Source organism: Megachile rotundata, chromosome 4, assembly GCF_050947335.1.
Source record: "Megachile rotundata isolate GNS110a chromosome 4, iyMegRotu1, whole genome shotgun sequence".
Lineage (NCBI taxonomy): Eukaryota > Metazoa > Arthropoda > Insecta > Hymenoptera > Megachilidae > Megachile > Megachile rotundata.
The window spans coordinates 15,362,326-15,383,509 of NC_134986.1; the positions used below are offsets into that span (position 1 = coordinate 15,362,326).

The window sequence follows — 21,184 nt, forward strand, 5'->3', positions numbered from 1 at the left end:
TAAGCCGCTTAGAGACTTAACGTACCCGACGAAAATTCTAGCCGGCTCATACGAAATCCTCTGGCCTGTTTCGCCCTGTTCTTCCTCGTCTTTCGGCCCCTTTTCGTTCCTCCCAACCCCTCCGACAACCGGGATATAAACAAAAACGAGCGACCTGTGTGTCGCGAGATAGCGCAACAAAGTCTTTCGCTTGGCAAAAAGTACGGTTAAATGGATCGTTCGATGACGATCTAGGAAGATGGGTGAAACATGTTATTAGACTATGCTCGAGCGACAATTTTGTCTTTGGGGAGGAGTTTGGGAATTTGGGATTTTTTGGTGGGTGGCAATTTGAGGTTTGGGGTGTGGAGATATGAGGAGATGGGGATATGGGGATGTGGGGATATGGGCATGTAGGGATATGGAGATGTGGGGATATGGGGATGTGGGATATAGGGACGTGTGGGGTATAGGGATGTATGGGATATAGGGACGTGTGGGGTATAGGGACGTGTGGGATATAGGGACGTGTGGGATATAGGGACGTGTGGGATATAGGAACGTGGGATATAGGGACATATGGGATATAGGGACGTGGGAGGCGGGGACGTGGGATATAGGGACGTGTGGGATGTAGGAACGTGTGGGATATAGGGACGTGGGAGACGGGGACGTGGGATACGGGGACGTGGGATATAGGGACGTATGGGATATAGGAATGTGTGGGATATAGGGACGTGGGATACGGGGACGTGGGATATAGGGACGTGTGGGATATAGGGACGTGTGGGGTATAGGGACGTGAGGGATATAGGGACGTGTGGGATATAGGGACGTGTGGGATATAGGAACGTGGGATATAGGGACGTGGGAGGCGGGGACGTGGGATATAGGGACGTGGGAGACGGGGACGTGGGATATGGGGACGTGTGGGATACAGGGACGTGTGGGATAAAGGGACGTGTGGGATATAGGGACGTGTGGGATGTAGGAACGTGTGGGAGATGGGGACGTGGGATATGGGGACGTGTGGGATACAGGGACGTGTGGGATATAGGGACGTGTGGGATATAGGGACGTATGGGATATAGGAACGTGGGATATAGGGACGTGTGGGATATAGGGACGTGTGGGATATAGGAACGTGTGTGATATAGGGACGTGTGGGATATAGGAACGTGTGTGATATAGGGACGTGTGGGATATAGGAACGTGGGGGATATAGGGACGTGAGATATAGGGACATGGGATACGGGGACGTGGGATATAGGGACGTGTGGGATATACAGACGTGTGGGATATAGGAACATGTAGAATATAGGGACGTATGGAATATAGGGACATGTGGAATATAGGAATGTGGGGACACAGGGATGTAGCGATTTCAGAGTAAAAACAAAATGTGCAACGTGGAATGTGAAAAGGAGATTCGGGAATGTAGTATCTAACTGATACCACACATTCACAAAAAGAATACATATATATCAAAATGGAGTACCATAAAAAAAGAATAACGAAGAAATGTTTTTAGAGTTATTTGAAGAAACGCAAGAATTGTTAGAGTAACATATGGTATATGTCAGTTGGGATATCGTAAAAACGAACCCTTATATCTACAGGGGTGGTCGGGATACGATAAATTACAACCGTAGCAGTAAGTAGCAGACCGTGCCAGTGTTTATCTTCTAAAAGAACCTGTTGCGATTCGGAACATTCTTTAAATCTTCAAGAAAAAGAAAATGGCCTCTGTCTTTTACGCGATCGAAACATATTTCAGTATTTTTATCAAATCTCCGCTGTCAATTACTTTGAAATATCACACCTCAAAACGTTTGATAAGTAACAAACTTCAAGATAAAAAAATGTTAAACTTCACAATATAAAGATTTCAAACCTGACAATATATAGAAATATTATACTTAACAATATAAAAATTTCAAACTTGATAATATAACAATTTGAAACTTGGCAGTATAAAAATATTAAATTTGACTATATAAAAATTTCAAGCTTGACACTATAAAAATATTTAGCTTGACATTATAAAAATTTCAAACTTCACAATATAAAAATTTCAAACTTGACAATATAAAAATTACAAACTTCAAAATATAAAAATTTCAAACTTTACAATAAAAAAATTTCAAACTTGACAATATATAGAAATATTAATCTTGACAATATAAAAATTACAAACTTGACAATATAAAAGTATTAAACTTGTTAATATAAAAATTTCAAACTTGACAATATAAAAATTACAAACTTCACAATATAAAAATTTCAAACTTGACAATATATAGAAATATTAATCTTGACAATATAAAAATTTCAAACTTGACAATATAAAATTATTAAACTTGTCAATATAAAAATTTCAAACTTAAGAATTGCTCATCCAGAAACCCCTTACTCTCCCTTTCTCCCCAATAAAATTCAAGCATTGTCTAAATGTACAAAGCGCGCATTTCCATGAACCCCCATAAAGTATCAAACGACAGACCAATGTACATGAAACGTGCCATCTTTTTCACGTAATAAAGGGAGCCGAGAAAACGTTCCGCGACATTCGAGAGTCTCCGATTTCAGCGAGTTATTTGCACCCTGAAAACGGCTATAGTGAGAGGGCGATGGAGGTGCAGCATCCCTATCGAGTTTCGTATTCCATAAAGTAGTTCTTCTCTCTCGGGTCTGTCTAGATTCTCAAACGGTCACGAAACTCGAGCGTGAACGATTTCTCGTCAAGTGGCCCGTTCTTTCGCTTGTTTCCCTTGTAATTCTCGCGATATTGCATGCCAACGATTCGATCATATTGTGCTTTCGATACTTTCGAGAATCGTTCTCGTCGAGCCAGCTCCTTCGATCGACTAAATTATTTTCTCCCCGGCCCCCTCTGCGTCGATGCACCTACCTTTGTGCTTCTATACGTTTCTTTTTTCTTTACTCATCCTACCGTGTGTTTGATTTTCTTTTCGAGACCTACCTTTTGCTTTCTTCGCGTGTGTTCTTTCGCTGCAACTGTTTGCGAAGTCCCATTTTATTTTCCACCGTACTCGAGAACTGTGGACTGCATCTTTGCAGATTTATAATATGCGAACTTTCAGTGGCTTTAGGGAGGATTGAGAAGGTTGGAATATGAACTGGAATAGAAATACTTGAATTTATAGTTGATTCTCGAGTGTTTTGATTACGCTTTCATTTTTGTGTAATCGTCAATTTTTTCGTCGATGCGTTTGAGGTTAAATGAAAAATATACCTTGCATTATGATGCAGTGTTATAAGCAGTTTCCGTTGTCCAGTAGTCACTAATTTATTCATTAACAACTGTATAAATGATTCTTTTTTTGTTTTATAACATAATTGATTTATAATGAACTTGTATTATTGCACTGTTGATAAACACTTGACTTTAATTCACGATGAGCGGGAGACAGTGACAAGTCGGGGGAGTTCGACTCTCTTCGGCGCTGTTCGGTTAGTCACGTGGTACCGAACTTCGGAAGCCCATGTACTCGCAGTTTGAAATTCTCGAAGTATTAAATTTTTGAAGTTTAAAATATACAAGTTTAAAAACTACATAATTTTAAACTTCCAAAGTCCCAAACTCCTCAAATTTGAATCTCCAAAGACCCAAATATCCAAATTCTAAAGTTGTCATAGTCCTAAAGTAGTTTATAACTTCTAATACATTTTTACAAAAAAAGAATACTTACAATGTTGACTGACTCTACTGACGCGCGTCACACGACGCCATTAACCCGACGCGAACCGAACACTCCCGAACCTATCCGATGTGTCATTGTTGCGCGCCAATTTCTTGTGATCGCAATTTTTGTGTCTAAAGAAGTGCCTCATATTTAATCTATCGTATTTTACCGTCTGTACGTATATTTTATCTAAATAATCCTCGTAAATAAATATCCAAATGAATTTCCAATAAATAAAAGTGCAATTTTGTTTTCAGAGTGGGTTTGGAGGTCAACCTGGAGACGAGATCGAAGACCACAGTTCTCTGACGTGAGTTTATTCAAAAAGCAAACATAATTCAATGCATGAATAGAACAGTAGCGATGAGAAATGTATAATCGCCGCAATCGATGGGGTGACAATAATTATTGTCCGTGGACAGCTACAAATTGCGGTTCGATTTCGAAATTTGTTTCGTAACCGAATTAACAGTATCGACTGATGCACTTAATGGGTCGTCTGAAATTAGTCGCGTGTTTAAGGTTAATTCATTATCGGCGCCCGGTTGCGCTCGTGACGTGATTGGACGGTTTTAACTTATTAGCAATCGGTGATTCATTAATTAAACCTGTGTACCATTAAGCCACCATCGTTTTCAACAATCGGATCTCACGCGATGTTACGTATATCGTAAATGAAAAATCGATGTATTAGCTAATCGTTCGATCTCGTTTAATCATCTTCTATTCGATGTACTGTTTCAAAGAGAAAAGAATTTAATACATCCATTACGGAAAGTATAAATATGAAAGTCCATTAGTTCTATTTCATTTTGTTCCGCGATATTATTCTTCCGTTCGTCAACTCCGAGTAACAGTTACTGAAAATATCAATGTATTTTACGTTTCAATTTCATTTGCTGCTCTGTAATTCCGTCAAGTGCAATGCATCATGGACGTCAATGTCGACGCGTTAATTAGTATCAATAAAAACTGAAATGAAAACTGGATCAAAATATTTAATACAAGAATGAAATAAATAATTTTTATCTTTAGATAAGATTTAATTTTGTAATTTGTAATTAACACGTAATATTGAGAATTAGAATTTCAGTAGTACAGAAAAGCATTAGTCAGACACGTATCTCCAGTGACTGACATTTACTACTTCCAACTCGGTTGCCTCCACGCTAAACACAATTATTCGTTCGCATTTAAAACACCCTCGAGATTATTACCGTTTTAACAACGCTTTGACGTCGAAACTGACATAAAGAATGCACCAATTAAAAGTGTAACTCGTTTTACGGAATTATTTCAAAACGCGACCTCGTTTCGTATTTAAGCCCCTATTCGTACGACTGTTCTTACTGGAGTTAATTATATGTTCCTCAAACACTGCAAAATTTTCTTTTAACAATGCACTTTGTATATTGTACTTGAAAGTTGAAATTGTTTATCGCACTTCGTTGTTTTTTGTTATTCTATTTGTTATCATTGTTGATGCTTTGATTAAAGTGGGTCATGCATGGTTGGTAATAACAAGTTAGTTTGGTTCTACGTGATATGATGTATGTTAGAACTTGAAATGATGTAACAATGAAACGTGTAGCGACGTAATAAGTAGAAATATGGCGCGTAGAGACAGGACGCGTGGAAATACGGCGAATGGCAATATAAGACGCGTTGAAATACGGTGCCTGGAGATGTCACGCGTGGAAATACGACGTGTGGAGATAATAGGCGTAGAAATATGGGACTTGTGGGAAATCAAAGCGTGGGAATATGGGACATGTGGGAAATCGAAGCGTTGGAATACAGAATGCGTGGAAATATTGCGCGGTGAGGTACCACGCGTGGCGATACGGCGCACGGAGGTACCACGCGTGGGATTACGGCACGTGGAGGTATCACGCGTGGAATTAGGACGCGTGGCAATACGGCGCATGGAGGTACCACGCGTGGGATTACGGTGCGTGGAAGTACGGCGCGTGGAGTTACCACGCGTGGAATTACGACGCGTGGAAGTACGGCGCGTGGTGGTACCACGCGTGGAAATACGGAACGCATGGAATTACGATGCGTGGAATTTCAACGCGTGGAAATACGGATCGCGTGGAATAGCGGTGCGTGGAAATTCAGCGCGTAGAAATACGGCACGCGTGGAAATTTAACGCGTAGAGGTACCACGCGCGGAAATAACGAACGCGTGGAATTACGGCGCGTGGAGGTACCACGCGTGGAATTATGGCGCGTGGAAATTCAACGTTTAGAAATACGGAACGCGTGGAGATAACATGCGTGGAATTACTGCGCGTGGAAATATTACGCGTAGAGGTACCACGCGTGGAAATACAGTGCGTGCAGATATCACGCGTGGAAATATATCGCATGGAACTTCAACATATCGAAATGCAGCGCGTATAGGAATATACCGTATAGAGATACCTTGCAAATAAATACCATACAAACACGTGGAAGTGCACATGGAAATTGATCGAGAGAAAATACGTCGCATATAAAGATCACGTGTCCTACAAGGTGTAGAAACACCACACCTAGAAATATCCCAGGTCATGCAACGTAAAGTACCAACACGATCCGCATAAATATACATGCACATTGGAAAGTTAATTTTAAAAGCAAAGTATCCTTATTAATTACAATTTCCGCGGTACCATTTTGCCGGTATCACTGTACTCGTTAATTCGCTAAATAATCGTCGGGTTATTACGATGACGGGGTGCAAACGAATATTATCGACGTTCGAATCGAGCAAATTTTAATCGCGTCCACCTCGAAATAACAAGCAGCTACGGGGAAGTTCGTTATCGAAAACACGTATCGTTCTGTCGTTGACCGGACAGCGTTAAAATCGATCACGATACCACGCCCTTCGATAACGAACCGAATGCCGTACACGATCTCGTGCAACGGAGAGTCGCGACAGAGTAATGACACGACAGCTTCTGGTGCCTTCGTGCTCGGCCTAGCGTGTATTTGTCCATTGGACATCCGTACACTCTGCGATACACAAGGCCCTTTCACGTGGCCGCACACATACATACGTACAAACACCCTGCGTACACGTACGGACACACGTACACGCGTATATACACATTTGTGTGCACGTGTTAGCATGGTTTCACGTACACGTGGCTGACGGACGAAATACTGTGGCTGGTCAAACTGTTATACTCAAAAGATTTCTTTGTGGGAATATGTTACAGATGTGTTTTTTTTTATTGTACCTTTGTACTATTGGTCTTTTATTGTAACGCGTGATTGATTTTATTAGTACTGATGTTAATTTCATTTATATTTGATATATTCGAAATAAGAGGGTGTGGGTATAGCTGAAGTAGACAGGACAGTAAGAGTTTCGTAGTCTTATAACCCTCTGTCTTATAATACTGTTTTCTACGTATGACGCATTTAGGACGCACTCATGACAAACCTATGACGCACCCAGTTTGCACTAAGGACGCACTCGTGACGCACATATGACATACATCACGCACTCACGACGCACACATGACGCACTCATGACACACTCATCAAGGACTCATGACGCACCCACGACGCACTCATGACACACTCATGAAGGGCTCATGGCGCACTCGTGACGCACTCATAACGCATTCTCAACGGAGGCATGAAATATCCATGACGCACTCATGACGCACTCATAACGCATTCTCAACGGAGGCATGAAATATCCATGACGCACTCATGACGCACTCATAACGCATTCTCAACGGAGGCATGAAATATCCATGACGCACTCATGACGCACTGATAACGCATTCTTAACGGAGGCATGAAATATCCATGACACACTCATGACGCACTCATAACGCATTCTCAACGGAGGCATGAAATATCCATGACGCACTCATGACGCACTCATAACGCATTCTTAACGGAGGCATGAAATATCCATGACGCACTCATGACGCACTCATAACGCATTCTCAACGGAGGCATGAAATATCCGTGACGCACTCATGACGCACTCATAACGCATTCTTAACGGAGGCATGAAATATCCATGACGCACTCATGACGCACTCATAACGCATTCTCAATGGAGGCATGAAATATCCGTGACGCACTCATGACGCACATGTGACAAATGTGACTCATATTTTCAACTCGATCGAATTTCCAAATTAATTTTAATTCCAACCCGTCCACCGGTAATGTCTAAAGTGTCCCTAACGTTAACATATCTCTATCTTTAACACTACAACAATAATCTCTGAAATGTGACAATAATGTCTGACGCACTCGCCAGCGAAATCACAGGAAGTCATCCCTACTTCCGGGAAGAAAAATTAATTTTGCAGAGGAATGCGACTTTTCATTTCGCTTTGCCTCTCAAAGCGAACCGATAGCTTGCTACTCCGAGCGAATCGGAGTGCGCGTTCCTCCGATCGGTTATAGGAACGCCAATTGACGCGGTAAATTTTTCTTTATTCAATCGCGAGACGAGCGTTTCCCAGCTAATTACGCGTACGGAGATACGCGTGGCCGCAACCGGATGGCTCTCGTAGATCAAAGCTTGTCCGACAATGACGAGCGAGGTCGACCTCTGTCTCTGGTTGCCCTTTAACCGGCCTTTCGACCTCGATGGCACATCCCAGCCGAATACAACCGTCGTTATCGGTTCTCTGCGACCTCGTCTACCACCTGTCCCACCTATTACTATGCAAAAACTTGACGCTTGCGGGCAAATTAATATTTCGACGTCGCGGATCGAACGGTCCCTGAGTTCCATGGACCTGGAAGATTTAATTATCTTCCCTGTGATGGCATGCTTTTTGAAAAATAATTAGCAGTTTAATCGGTGTGTCTAACGTGTTACTTCTAGGATTTGGAGATCCAGGTTTTGGAGAAAGAAAATGGAGACATTGATGGAGGAGAAAAAATATGGAGGAAGGAGAGATACTTTTGAAGTTTTTGAGGAACTTTTTCTTTGCTGTCATGACAATGTTATTTTTTGTTGAAACGTTCAATGTTACTACACCGTTAAAATATTTCGAGTCGATCAGCTGATCATCCACAAGTGTTCGACAATTATAACACATAAGCTTACTCAAGAACGACTAACATTTCAATCATAAAACCCAAAATTATCTCCGGAAAATCTACACGTGCGGTAAAGCACCATACTTGAAAAGAGCTGGAATTTACCCAGTAACCAATCCAAGCCGAAAAATGACATTCGATCCAAAAATCTGCGATGAATGCCCTCGAAAAGGGCTGAACAGACAATGAACGCAAACAGTTTTGAGCGAAATCGGGTTAGTTCAAAAAGGTAGCAGGGATCTACGAGGGTGTGTAAAGGGGGTAGAAATCAGTTTGAATAGGAAGAAAGGGTGGGCCCTTTCGATCTTTCGTTTCGGTCGACTCGTCACGAATGAGGCCCGCGATCGGTTCTCTGATCGCGTCGCGACGCTACGCGCCGATTCGAGAATGGCTGCTCGAATTAGTCCGCTCGCAGGTTCCATCTGTCCCTTTATAGAGGCGGATCGATCGCGCTTGGAAAGCCGGCGGCGCTTTTGTCTCGGCCTGAAAGGGCCTTTCATCGGGGCAAATACCTCTCCACGCTCGTCCTGCGCCCGATTCCGCTGCAAACAATCGATCGAAGAATTCGAGGGAGGATCCGCGTTGATCCTCGATTCCTGTCCTCTATAATGCATCTCGATTTCTTTCCGCTCGAGCTGCTTCTACGTTCGCGCCATCGCGATTCTTTTGCGATGGTGGTTCATCTTTGCGAATTTTATGGATCTCGGTTACTGGTTATTCTTATCTTAGGTTTAATTATATTCGTCACAGTAAAATTTTTTATTGTGTAATGTACTTCGGAACCACAGGATATTTATACGAATTTTTGTGACGTTGTATGTGACGTTAGGGTATGTTGTATTTTTGTGTCGCCATCTTTGTTAGAAGATACATAACCTGCACTTTGGGGCAATTTTATAGAAGAATTTAGAGTTGATTAGAAATATTCAATTTTATTTATTTAGACTTGATTAAATTAGATGGGGAGAGAGTGCATTAGTAATTAAGGAAATCTAACCTAATTTGAATCAAATTAATTTGTACTTTATTGCACCTCGTAAGAGAATTAATTCTTTAGTAGTTCAATAGTAGTTCACGTTACATTAATGCTCTAAAACAGTTTAAATAATTAATTAAAGCTAAAATATGTGTAGCTATAAAGAATTAATGGGTGTATTGCCTAGATAAGACATCACTTCCGTATAATATTTCACCCACCTATTCTGCAAGTGTTGCACTTGTTTCTCATTCTCGTTGGAAAACTTCTTGAATTCTATATTCGTCCGTCGTATCTCACCAGAGATTTCAGATTTATCCAGCGTCCCGTATAATACCTAGAATTATTGTCTATCCTTTGAAGGATTTACATAAAAATGTCTTTTGTGTTGAACTCCGTTCTCGGTAATCCTTCGATACGACACGCGCTCGTATTACAATTTCATAAACATTTCCAGCCATTGAAAATCCTCTCGTAGTGTGTTGTCTATATACAACACTGCAAATTTCCGACTTTTATTTTCGACTGAAACAAGTGGTCGTTGATCATGTACGTATACATCCATACGCAAACAAGGCAGAATTGAACAAATACACACCTCGATATTACGATCGAAACGTAAATCTGAATTGGGTACAGTAAAAATTATGGTTGGATCTTAACCTATTTGCTGACGTTAAATAGGGATTTCCATACGCATTTTTTTATTTCTTTGTTATAGAATTATATTAAATAAAATGTGTACAATGTGTTTTTATAAACTTCCAAATTTTACAGTCTTCAAAATTATTTCTTCAAAGGTATCTAACTTATGAATTTGGCATATGTGGCATATGTATAACTCACAAGATAAAATTATCTGTTGATGCTTAAAATTTGACAGTGAGTTAAATCCTACTCTTATATCCTTCAGTATCCTTCAAACAAAAATTGCTAACTGAAAAATTAAGTATATTAAAGTAAAGTATGTAACACATATGAGTGACATATTTCTTCTTCATATGACAGACACAATAAAATCCTTCAAACTAAAATTGTTAAATGAAAAGTTAAGTATATTAAAGTAAAGTATGTAACACATATGAGTGACCTATTTCTTCTTCATATGACAGACACAATAAAATCCTTCAAACTAAAATTGTTAAATGAAAAGTTAAGTATATTAAAGTTAAGTATGTAACACATATGAGTGACCTATTTCTTCTTCATATGACAGACACAATAAAATCCTTCAAACAAAAATTGTTAAATGAAAAGTTAAGTATATTAAAGTTAAGTATGTAACACATATGAGTGACCTATTTCTTCTTCATATGACAGACACAATAAAATCCTTCAAACAAAAATTGTTAAATGAAAAGTTAAGTATATTAAAGTTAAGTATGTAACACATATGAGTGACCTATTTCTTCTTCATATGACAGACAATAAAATCCTTCAATATCCTTCAAACAAAAATTGCTAACTGAAAAATTAAGTATATTAAAGTAAAGTATGTAACATATACGACTAACCTATTTCTTCTTCATATGACACAATAAAAAAAAATAAAAAGACGTGTCTTAATTTCCACCATATGTAAGTACGATACATTAACCAGTCGGTGCGCAACCCATAACAATTACACATTATTCTTCCACAACGTGTTTCGTTCATTACGTATTCCGAAGGCTGGCAAGAGCAGAAAGCTGGCCCATAGAAATCTTTCTCGTTCCACGAGCCATTGAAATTCCGCTCGCGAGCTGGATACTTCTTAAGCAGAGTCCGATGCGCTAAATATTCCATTAAATGGAACGCTTTAAATACGTCCCTGCCGTATACCCCACCCGTATTTCACCTCGAACACCATAAAACTTTACCCCATAAGCTGCTCACCTAACGGAACCCGAAACTGTTCTTTCTCTTAGTTCTACCTTTCTTCCTGTATTTTTTTTTCTTTCGTTTTTCTGCCACAGTTTCTGCTGTGATTTTTGGGGATTTTTTGGCTGTTAGGTTTTTTGGGAATTTGGGGATTTTGGGATTGTTGGGGCTTTAGGCATTTTGGGAATTTTAGGAAGTTGGGAATTTGGGGAATTTAGGGAATTTTCAAGGCTTTTAAAATTTTGAGGGTTTTAGGCACTTTGGGAATTTCGGGACTTTTCAGGGATTTTGGAATTTTTGGGGTTTTAGGCATTTTGGAAATTTTAGGAAGTTGGGAATTTGGGGAATTCGGGGAATTTAGGGAATTTGGAGAATTTGTGAAGTTTAGGGAATTTAGGGAATTTTCAAGGCTTATGAAATTTTTGGGGTTTTAGACACTTTGGGAATTTTAGGAATTTCGGGACTTTTCAGGGATTTTGGAATTTTTGGGGTTTTAGGCATTTTGGAAATTTTAGGAAGTTGGGGAATTTGGAGACTTTGTGGAATTTGGAGAATTTGTGAAGTTTAGGGAATTTAGGGAATTTTCAAGGCTTATGAAATTTTGGGGGTTTTAGACACTTTGGGAATTTTAGGAATTTCGGGACTTTTCAGGGATTTTGGAATTTTTGGGGTTTTAGGCATTTTGGAAATTTTAGGAAGTTGGGGAATTTGGAGACTTTGTGGAATTTGGAGAATTTGTGAAGTTTAGGGAATTTAGGGAATTTTCAAGGCTTATGAAATTTTGGGGGTTTTAGACACTTTGGGAATTTTAGGAATTTCGGGACTTTTCAGGGATTTTGGATTTTTTGGAAATATTGGAAATTGAGGAAGTTAGGAATTTTGGAATTCTGGTAATTTTGGGAATATTGGAAATTTTATAACATTTAGGGGACTTTTAGAATATTAGGGATTTGGGGGATTTCAATGATTTTAGGAATTTTAAGAAATTGGATATTTTGGGATTTTTAAGACTTGAATTTTTTGTGGTTTTGGGAATATTGGGAATTTTATAATCTTATAGCGTTAGGCATTTTACGAATATTGAAAATTTTAAAAAGTTAAACATTTTGTAAATTTTACAAATAATTGCTAATTTTGTGATTTTTAAAATTACAATTATTTCCTTAAATCTTATAAACTTGTATTTTCTCCAACGAACAAAAATGTAGATGAGAATTTTCTCAAACTTTTTATTCTCATGCTACAATTAAAAAGAATAATTAATTTAACACATTTACCATTAAAATCCCCAAGCAAAAACTTTGCGCTCCTCCATAAATACCAAAAATCTGCGTTCCGCAAAGTCAGCGACGAACTTAAAAGTAAAAGCCGCCGCGCTTTAAATACATCACGGTCGAGCAGCGAACGCGTGTTTCACCTCGGCCACCATAAAACTTTCCCCCATAAGCTCTTCCCCTTTCAGAATCGTTCCTCCGTATTTCTTTCCCTCGTTCCTTTTTCTCTGGCAAAGTTTCGCCTTATGGCAATGGCAAGGGCGTGAGAATCACGATCGCGATCCACTCCACACGCGTGAGTCTGCTTTTACGAAAGAGGGACCGAATGATACGAATTTATGAGCCGATTCGAGAAGCCTGCTTTAAACACGACCTCTTCTGCCTCTCTTTTTATCACCCTTTTTTTTCCCTCTCCCGAAACCAGCGGTGAAAGTGTCCGAGATACGTGCTTCGCTTTTTCAGCAGCGAAAGATGTTGGCAAATTTTATCTGGTTACGTTTGCTTATCCTTTTTGGGACATTTTTGCACGGTTTATGCACTTTTTGAAACGACGAACGCTTGCTGAGATATTTTAGATGCGTTTTGAAATATTTGAAGATACTTTTATGCTTTCAAAAGTTTTTGCATCTTTCACTTTTTTATTTTCATCGTGGTTTAGTCTGTGGGATGTTCACTTTTGACGAGACGCACGATTTTTCACTCTTTTGCGTCGTCTGGTTATCAAAAGATTTAGGTTATGTAGGTTACTGTAGATGTAGATAAAGAGAATTTTTCAAATAGTCTGTTTTTATGGATAAAATTATGATAAATCACTGAAGTGAGCATTTAACGATGAAGTGATGTTAAACCATCAGGGTGATGAGGTTATGTGATCAGGTTATATGATGACGTCATGTGGTGAAGTCATGTGATCAAGTCATATTATCAGGACATATGATGACGTCATATGGTGAAGTCATGTGGTGAAGTCATGTGATCAAGTCATATGATCAGGACATATGATGACGTCATATGGTGAAGTCATGTGGTGAAGTCATGTGATCAAGTCATATTATCAGGACATATGATGACGTCATGTGGTGAAGTCATGTGGTGAGAGCATGTGTTGAGGTTATGTGATGACGTCATGTGGTGAAGTCATGTGATCAAGTCATATTATCAGGACATATGATGACGTCATGTGGTGAAGTCATGTGATCAAGTCATATTATCAGGACATATGATGACGTCATATGGTGAAGTCATGTGGTGAAGTCATGTGATCAAGTCATATGATCAGGACATATGATGACGTCATGTGGTGAAGTCATGTGATCAAGTCATATGATCAGGACATATGATGACGTCATGTGGTGAAGTCATGTGATCAAGTCATATTATCAGGACATATGATGACGTCATGTGGTGAAGTCATGTAATCAAGTCTTATGATCAGGACATATGATGACGTCATATGGTGAAGTCATGTGGTGAAGTCATGTGATCAAGTCATATGATCAGGACATATGATGACGTCATGTGGTGAAGTCATGTGGTGAGATCATGTGTTGAGGTTATGTGATGACGTCATGTGGTGAAGTCATGTGATCAAGTCATATTATCAGGACATATGATGACGTCATGTGGTGAAGTCATATGGTGAGATCATGTGGTGAGGTTATGTGATGACGTCATGTAGTGAAGTCATGTGATCAAGTCATATAATCAGGACATATGATGACGTCATGTAGTGAAATCATATGGTGAGTTCATGTGATAACTTCATGTGATGAAGTCACATGTCTAACTTCCTAATCTTCTTCCCTTATTAATAATTACTTATAGACAGCCTACTCAGTAGGTTAGGATTTGCGCATTAAAGCAGATCATGTTTCCTAAAGGATCACCCAGAAAGAAAAGCAATTAACGTGCAGAAGTAGCAAAAGGACCGTGGAGAGAATAAACAGTTAGAGTATCTCGAAACGGAAATGTAGGCTCGAAGGCCACTTTCAAGAAACTATGCCGAAAAAAAAGGAGGGAAAAAGAAAAGAGGTAACGCGAAGTTTGTCTGAAACGTGGCTCCACCTCTTTTACCAGCCAGTTCGCTTTGACTATAGCTGGGTGCTTTTCGTAAATGAGAGCAGCACCCATTGTCTTCTCGTCCGTGCTGTAAAGTGTGTCGCAGCGTCACGCCGGTGCAATCGCAGATTCCCCTTAATTGTCGCGCAAATTGCTCGCGAATGCAAATTACACGGGTGTACGCGATTAAAAACAGCTCGCCACTCCAAAAGAAATGGGTACACGCCCGCTAATAATAGTACTCTTTTCTTGCTTCTCTCGATGCACACTCTTTCGACGAACGATACGTTTATGGTACGAAAATATTGCTAAAAAGAAATTATGTTTATGTACGAAATTGTGTCGCGAAGGAAATTATGATCAGGTGAAACAGCTCGTTAATTAGTCTACATGTACTTTATTAATACCACAATAGTAATAAAATTCATTTGTTAAGATAATAATTCCTCTCGAAAAGGGTGATAAATTTCGGAATACAATTTGAACGGAATGCCGAGCACAGAGCAGAAAAACAGGCAGAACGAAAAAAATGGTGGAAATTAATTCGTCAGACTTCCGAAACTCGGGATTCTCGTGGCTCGAGCGAGACCTGTTTTGTCTACGTAATTAGGTCCGCGAGAAACAAACGCGCGGGGGAAGTCGTTGCGAGTTTGTAATTGTGTAAAAAGCCCGCCAGTTTCTCTTGGCAAACCGACACTTTTGGGACGGTGAAATTTTAACTCGTCATTTCCTATACCGACCGCCAATTACGACTGAAATCTCGTAAAAATTTTCCAACTTTCACTCGTGTAATATACGTACAATTATATAAAATCATGTAATTCATTCATAAGTATCTCGTAGTTCATTTACAATATATTGTATTGTTAAAAAATTCTCATGTTTAATTATGTTAATAACTAGCGAAATAAATACAGAATGTGAGACGAGAAAAAATAAACGTCGACAATTTTCCGAATGACCATAAAATCGACGTTCATTAAATCAGCGCAATTAAATTTGCGCCAGAAATGAATCCCGCCATTAAAGTCCGTTCTGTATTGCCGATATTATTACGTAGAAATAGCGTACGTCGACGTAGGAAAAAAGGGGAAGGTGGATGATCCGATGACCATTAACAGAATCTTCTCGGTCCATCTAAAATTCATGTTTCCATTACCAGTTTCGATGAGGTATATCGAGCGAGGAAAGAAGATAACCGAACGGAACGGAACGAGGTAACGAGGAAGATGGGACGGCTCGGTTCGCATATTTCATCGAACACGCGCACTAAAATTTATGTCCACGGTAGCGAGCCGTTTTATCAGGGAACGAAGAATCGCGCCGATGTTTTATTTCTTTTCACCGGGGTAGAAGAGGATGCACGCCTTCCGTTTGGTCGTTAACGCAGGGTGCGTCCGGCAAACGAGACTTTCGAACAAGGAAGTGTTTTAAAATAGAAATTGCTTTGCGAAGACTATGGTTAAATGTGGAGATGGATGTTCGGTAAAAAGTAGGTAGATGTTCTGTGAAGTTTATGTACGGACTGTTTTACCCCCGAATGTTTTCAATGACTCAACTTTTGCAATTCTAAAATTCTAAATATTTAATTTATTTCCTCAGATTCCTAAATCCCCAAATTCCTTCTGTAAGTCTATACGTGTTTAAATTTCCTCAAATTGCTACACCCTCAAATTTTTCCCTTCTGCAAATCTCAATGCTTCTAAAATTCTCCAACCACCAATTTCAAAATTTCTACCTCCCCAAACTTCCCCCTCTGCAAATCTGAATATTCCTAAAATTCTCCAACCCCTAATTTTAAAATTCCCAAACATCAACAACCCTAATTTAAATATTCCCAAATAGCTACGTCTACAAATCCCCAACTCTCCAAATACACAGCCCTAAATTTTCAAACCCACAAACTCTCCAAAAATCAACGAACAGATTTCCAACGGAACTAAAAGACCTCTAAAAATAAAAAACATGAAAAGTCTACAAAAAGCCTACAACGAGAAAAGTGCCGCAAAACGTTGATCGAGCAAGCCGAACAAATCGATACTCTTGAATGGCTAGAAATTGAGGGAAACAAAACGGCGCGGTCTCATTTACCGAAGCACGACGTTACAGTTTGAACAGCTAGGAAGAAGCCGGATGCGGTGCAGAGCCACAACATCCAGCTGGGACACGAGCGTATAGAAACGCGTAGGAATAAGGGAAGAGAGCGAGAGATACCGGTTTGGTAGCTCGGTTAACGCGGCTGGAGGCCGGCGGATTTATGTTCTATTCATTAGGTAGGGACGCAGCGACGCGACGCGTCGCGACGCGGCGTCAGGCCGCAAATGCACGGGGAGTCCGACGTGGCACGGCGTCCCATCGATCCCGGCGACTGCATCTGCCGTTGCACCGTGTTTACTATGCACTGAACTGCTGTTTGTTCGCAGCGCCGCGACGATACCTACCGTTACGTGGCGATACATTAATGACAGCCGGACAACGGACCCTTACTGGGCTAACACTAGATTTAGGATGACGGATTTTAAACTGGGAAGATTATTTAGGAGCTTTCTTGAGCTTTCTTGCTAACAGGAGAGATAGAGAATTGTGTAAGGCTTTATTGTAGGGAGCGTGGAATTACAATGTGAAGGATTAGGGCGTACGGAAATAGGACACATGGAATTTCTGCAGATGGAATTAGGGAACGTGGAAGTACGGCACGTGGAACTGGGGGAAGCGGAAAATAGGATGCGTGGAATTAGGGAACACGAGAGTGCGACGCGTGGAATTAGGGGACGTGAGAGTACGACGCGTGGAAGTAGGAGATGTGCGAATACGACGCGTGGAAATATGACGCATAGAAGTTCAACGCATAGAAATGGGACATGTGGGAGTTTTACGCGTAGAATTTGGGGAAATGGAAAATACGACGCATGGAATTAGGGGACATGAGAGTACGACGCGTGGAATTAGGGGACGTGAGAGTACGACGCGTGGAAGTAGGAGATGTGCGAATACGACGCGTGGAAATATGACGCATAGAAGTTCAACGCATAGAAATGGGACATGTGGGAGTTTTACGCGTGGAATTTGGGGAAATGGAAAATACGACGCATGGAATTAGGGGACATGAGAGTACGACGCGTGGAATTAGGGAACGTAAGAGTGCAACGCGTGGAATTAGGGAAATTGGAGAATACGACGCGTGGAATTAGGAAATGTGAGAGTATGACGCGTGAAAATACGGCGCGTGAAAGTTCAACGCGTGGAAATAGGATATATGGAATTTCTACGCGTGGAATTAGGAGACGTGAGAGTACGACGCGTGGAAATACGACGCGGAGAAATTCAACGCATAGAAATAGGACACGTGGAATTTCTACGCGTGGAATTTGGGGAAATGGAGAATACGACGCGTGGAATTAGGAGACGTGAGAGTACGATGCGTGGAATTAGGGAACGTGAGAGGGCAACGCGTGGAATTAGGGAAAGTGGAGAATATGACGCGTGGAATTAAGGAACGTGAGAGTACGACGCGTGGAATTAGGGGACGTGAGAGTACGACGCGTGAAATTAGGGAACGTGAGAGTACGACGCGTGGAATTAGGGAAAGTGGAGAATACGACGCGTGGAATTTGGGGACGTGAGACTACAACGCGTGGAAATAGGGGACGTGAGAGTACGACGCGTGGAATTAGGGAACGTGGAGACTACTACGCGTGGAATTAGGGGACGTGAGAGTACGACGCGTGGATTTAGGGAACGTGAGAGTGCAACGCGTGGAATTAGGGAACGTGGAAACTACAACGCGTGGAATTAGGGGACGTGAGAGTACGACGCGCGGAATTAGGGAACGTGAGAGTGCAACGCGTGGAATTAGGGAAAGTGGAGAATACGACGCGTGGAATTAGGGAAAGTGGAGAATACGACGCGTGGAATTAGTGGACGTGAGAGTACGACGCATGGAATTAGAAGATGTGAGAGTACAACGCGTGAAGATAACACCTCCTCAATATTACACAACACCAGAAAAGTATTAAAAATAATTACGATAAGTCTCCCAATGGAGCTAATTTCTCGATTATTATAAACACAAGAAAATCGTAGACACACGTTTGAATGGCCGGTTGATGCCGAAGCCGTTGAGCGCGTTTCCTGTCGGTGTCCCCGGTTGTGCACCGGATACCCGGTTAAATACTGGCGCGTACGGTGCATTCATTTGCCGCGTCGTCGAACGAAAGTACCATGATCGTGGAATACGTAGCGCGGAGCACGGTAGTGGGTCACACGCGTCCGGTCCCGTGTGCGGGCTACATCGACAAAGGACGAAGCTCGTCGGTTTGCGTGCACCACCGGCCAACGAGAAATCGTCCGAGCGGAATACACTCGAGCGAGATGCACGCGTTTCCATCGTAATTCAGCGAGAATGGCCGAGCCATCAAACGCGACGATACACTCTGCGGGTTGCCAGGGTTCCACTCCACACAACGCCAACGCGAAACAACCGGTTGCTTTGTACTTGCGTCGATAGCGTGCCAAATTTCCAAACGGTCCTTGCAACTTATCCGTCAACTTCCTGTCGTTGCTGTTGCGTTATTTCGAAAGAATAATGTACGCTGTAAAATGCGGAGCGTGGAAACTCGATGTGTGGAATTGGGGGATGTGAAAATACCACGCGATGAAATATGGGATATAAATATTGGGTTGTCTGCAAAAGTTCGTGCCGATTTTAAGAGGAATTGAAGCGCAGCTCATTTAAATTTGGAACACATTCATTAAATTATATAGATGCCATTCTGTTCTATAACCTTTCTCCATCTTTTATGCAACTTGAGAAGTCCTTCCAGAACGTCTCAGGCTTTTTGGTGAAAAATTATTCTAAATAAAATTTCATGCCGCTTACCGAAAATTGGGACGAAGTTTCCGGACAACCCAATACAATGAATAGAAATTTAATGCGTGGATATACAGCGCGTTGTAATTCAGGACGTGGAAATAAGGCACGTGGAAATAAGGCACGTGGAATTACAACGTGAAGAATTACAACGCGTGGAATTAGGGGATATGAGAATACGATGCGTGGAAATACGGCGCGGGGAAGTTCTACGCATGGAAATAGGATATGTGGAATTTCTACGCGTGGAATTAGGAGAAGTGAGAGTACGACGCGTGGAAATAGGGCGCGTGGAAATTCTACGCGTGGAAATAGGATACGTGGAATTTCTACGCGTGGAATTAGGAGAAGTGAGAGTACGACGCGTGGAAGTTCTACGCATGGAAATAGGATACGTGGAATTTCTACGCGTGGAATTAGGACAAGTGAGAGTACGACGCGTGGAAATAGGGCGCGTGGAAGTTCCACGCATGGAAATAGGATACGTGGAATTTCTACGCGTGAAATTGGGACAAGTGAAAGTACGACGCGTGGAAATAGGGCGCGTGGAAGTTCTACGCGTGGAAATAGGATACGTGGGAATTTTACGCGTGGAATTAGGAGAAGTGAGAGTACGACGCGTGGAAGTTCTCCGCATGGAAATAAGATACGTGGAATTTCTACGCGTGGAATTAGGAGAAGTGAGAGTACGACGCGTGGAAATAGGGCGCGTGGAAGTTCCACGCATGGAAATAGGATACGTGGAATTTCTACGCGTGGAATTAGGACAAGTGAAAGTACGACGCGTGGAAATAGGGCGCGTGGAAGTTCCACGCATGGAAATAGGATACGTGGAATTTCTACGCGTGGAATTAGGACAAGTGAAAGTACGACGCGTGGAAATAGGGCGCGTGGAAGTTCTACGCGTGGAAATAGGATACGTGGGAATTTTACGCGTGGAAATAGGACACGTGATATTTAGTGAAGTGCAAAATACGACGCATGGAATTAGAAAAAATGGAGAATACAATGCATGGAATTAGGAGACGTGAGAATACGACGCGTGATATTATAGATGCGTGAATTTATAGAACGTGGAATTACGACACGTGACAATATTAACGGAGTATTAAATAAGAAACGAAGCGAAATAGCACGACGTGGCACTGTGTAACGAAATAGGTCAAGGTTCAAGTACTTTAAGCAACAAGTACGAGCCTAAGTACTGAAGATACAGAATGCACCCAAAGATAGATGAATCTCTCGATAACCTAAATATCATCGCTTATTTTATATCCGATAAATTGAACCACTAATTATACTTTCTTATAAAGCACCATTTACAAGGTTAATTACCTCAATGGATAGAGCTTCCATTAATGATATTACATAGAATATTCTAGAGGATATT

General features: G+C 41.0%; 1 protein-coding gene across 1 annotated transcript in view; it reads left to right on the forward strand.

Moving 5' to 3' along the window:
• Dscam3 (Down syndrome cell adhesion molecule 3) overlaps positions 1–21,184 on the forward strand; it is a 295,926-nt gene that overhangs the window by 85,941 nt on the left and 188,801 nt on the right. Inside the window, exon 2 of the mRNA XM_012286811.2 lies at positions 3,944–3,996. The gene's annotated coding sequence lies outside the window, so the exon portion shown is untranslated. The remainder of the gene's footprint in view (positions 1–3,943; positions 3,997–21,184) is intronic.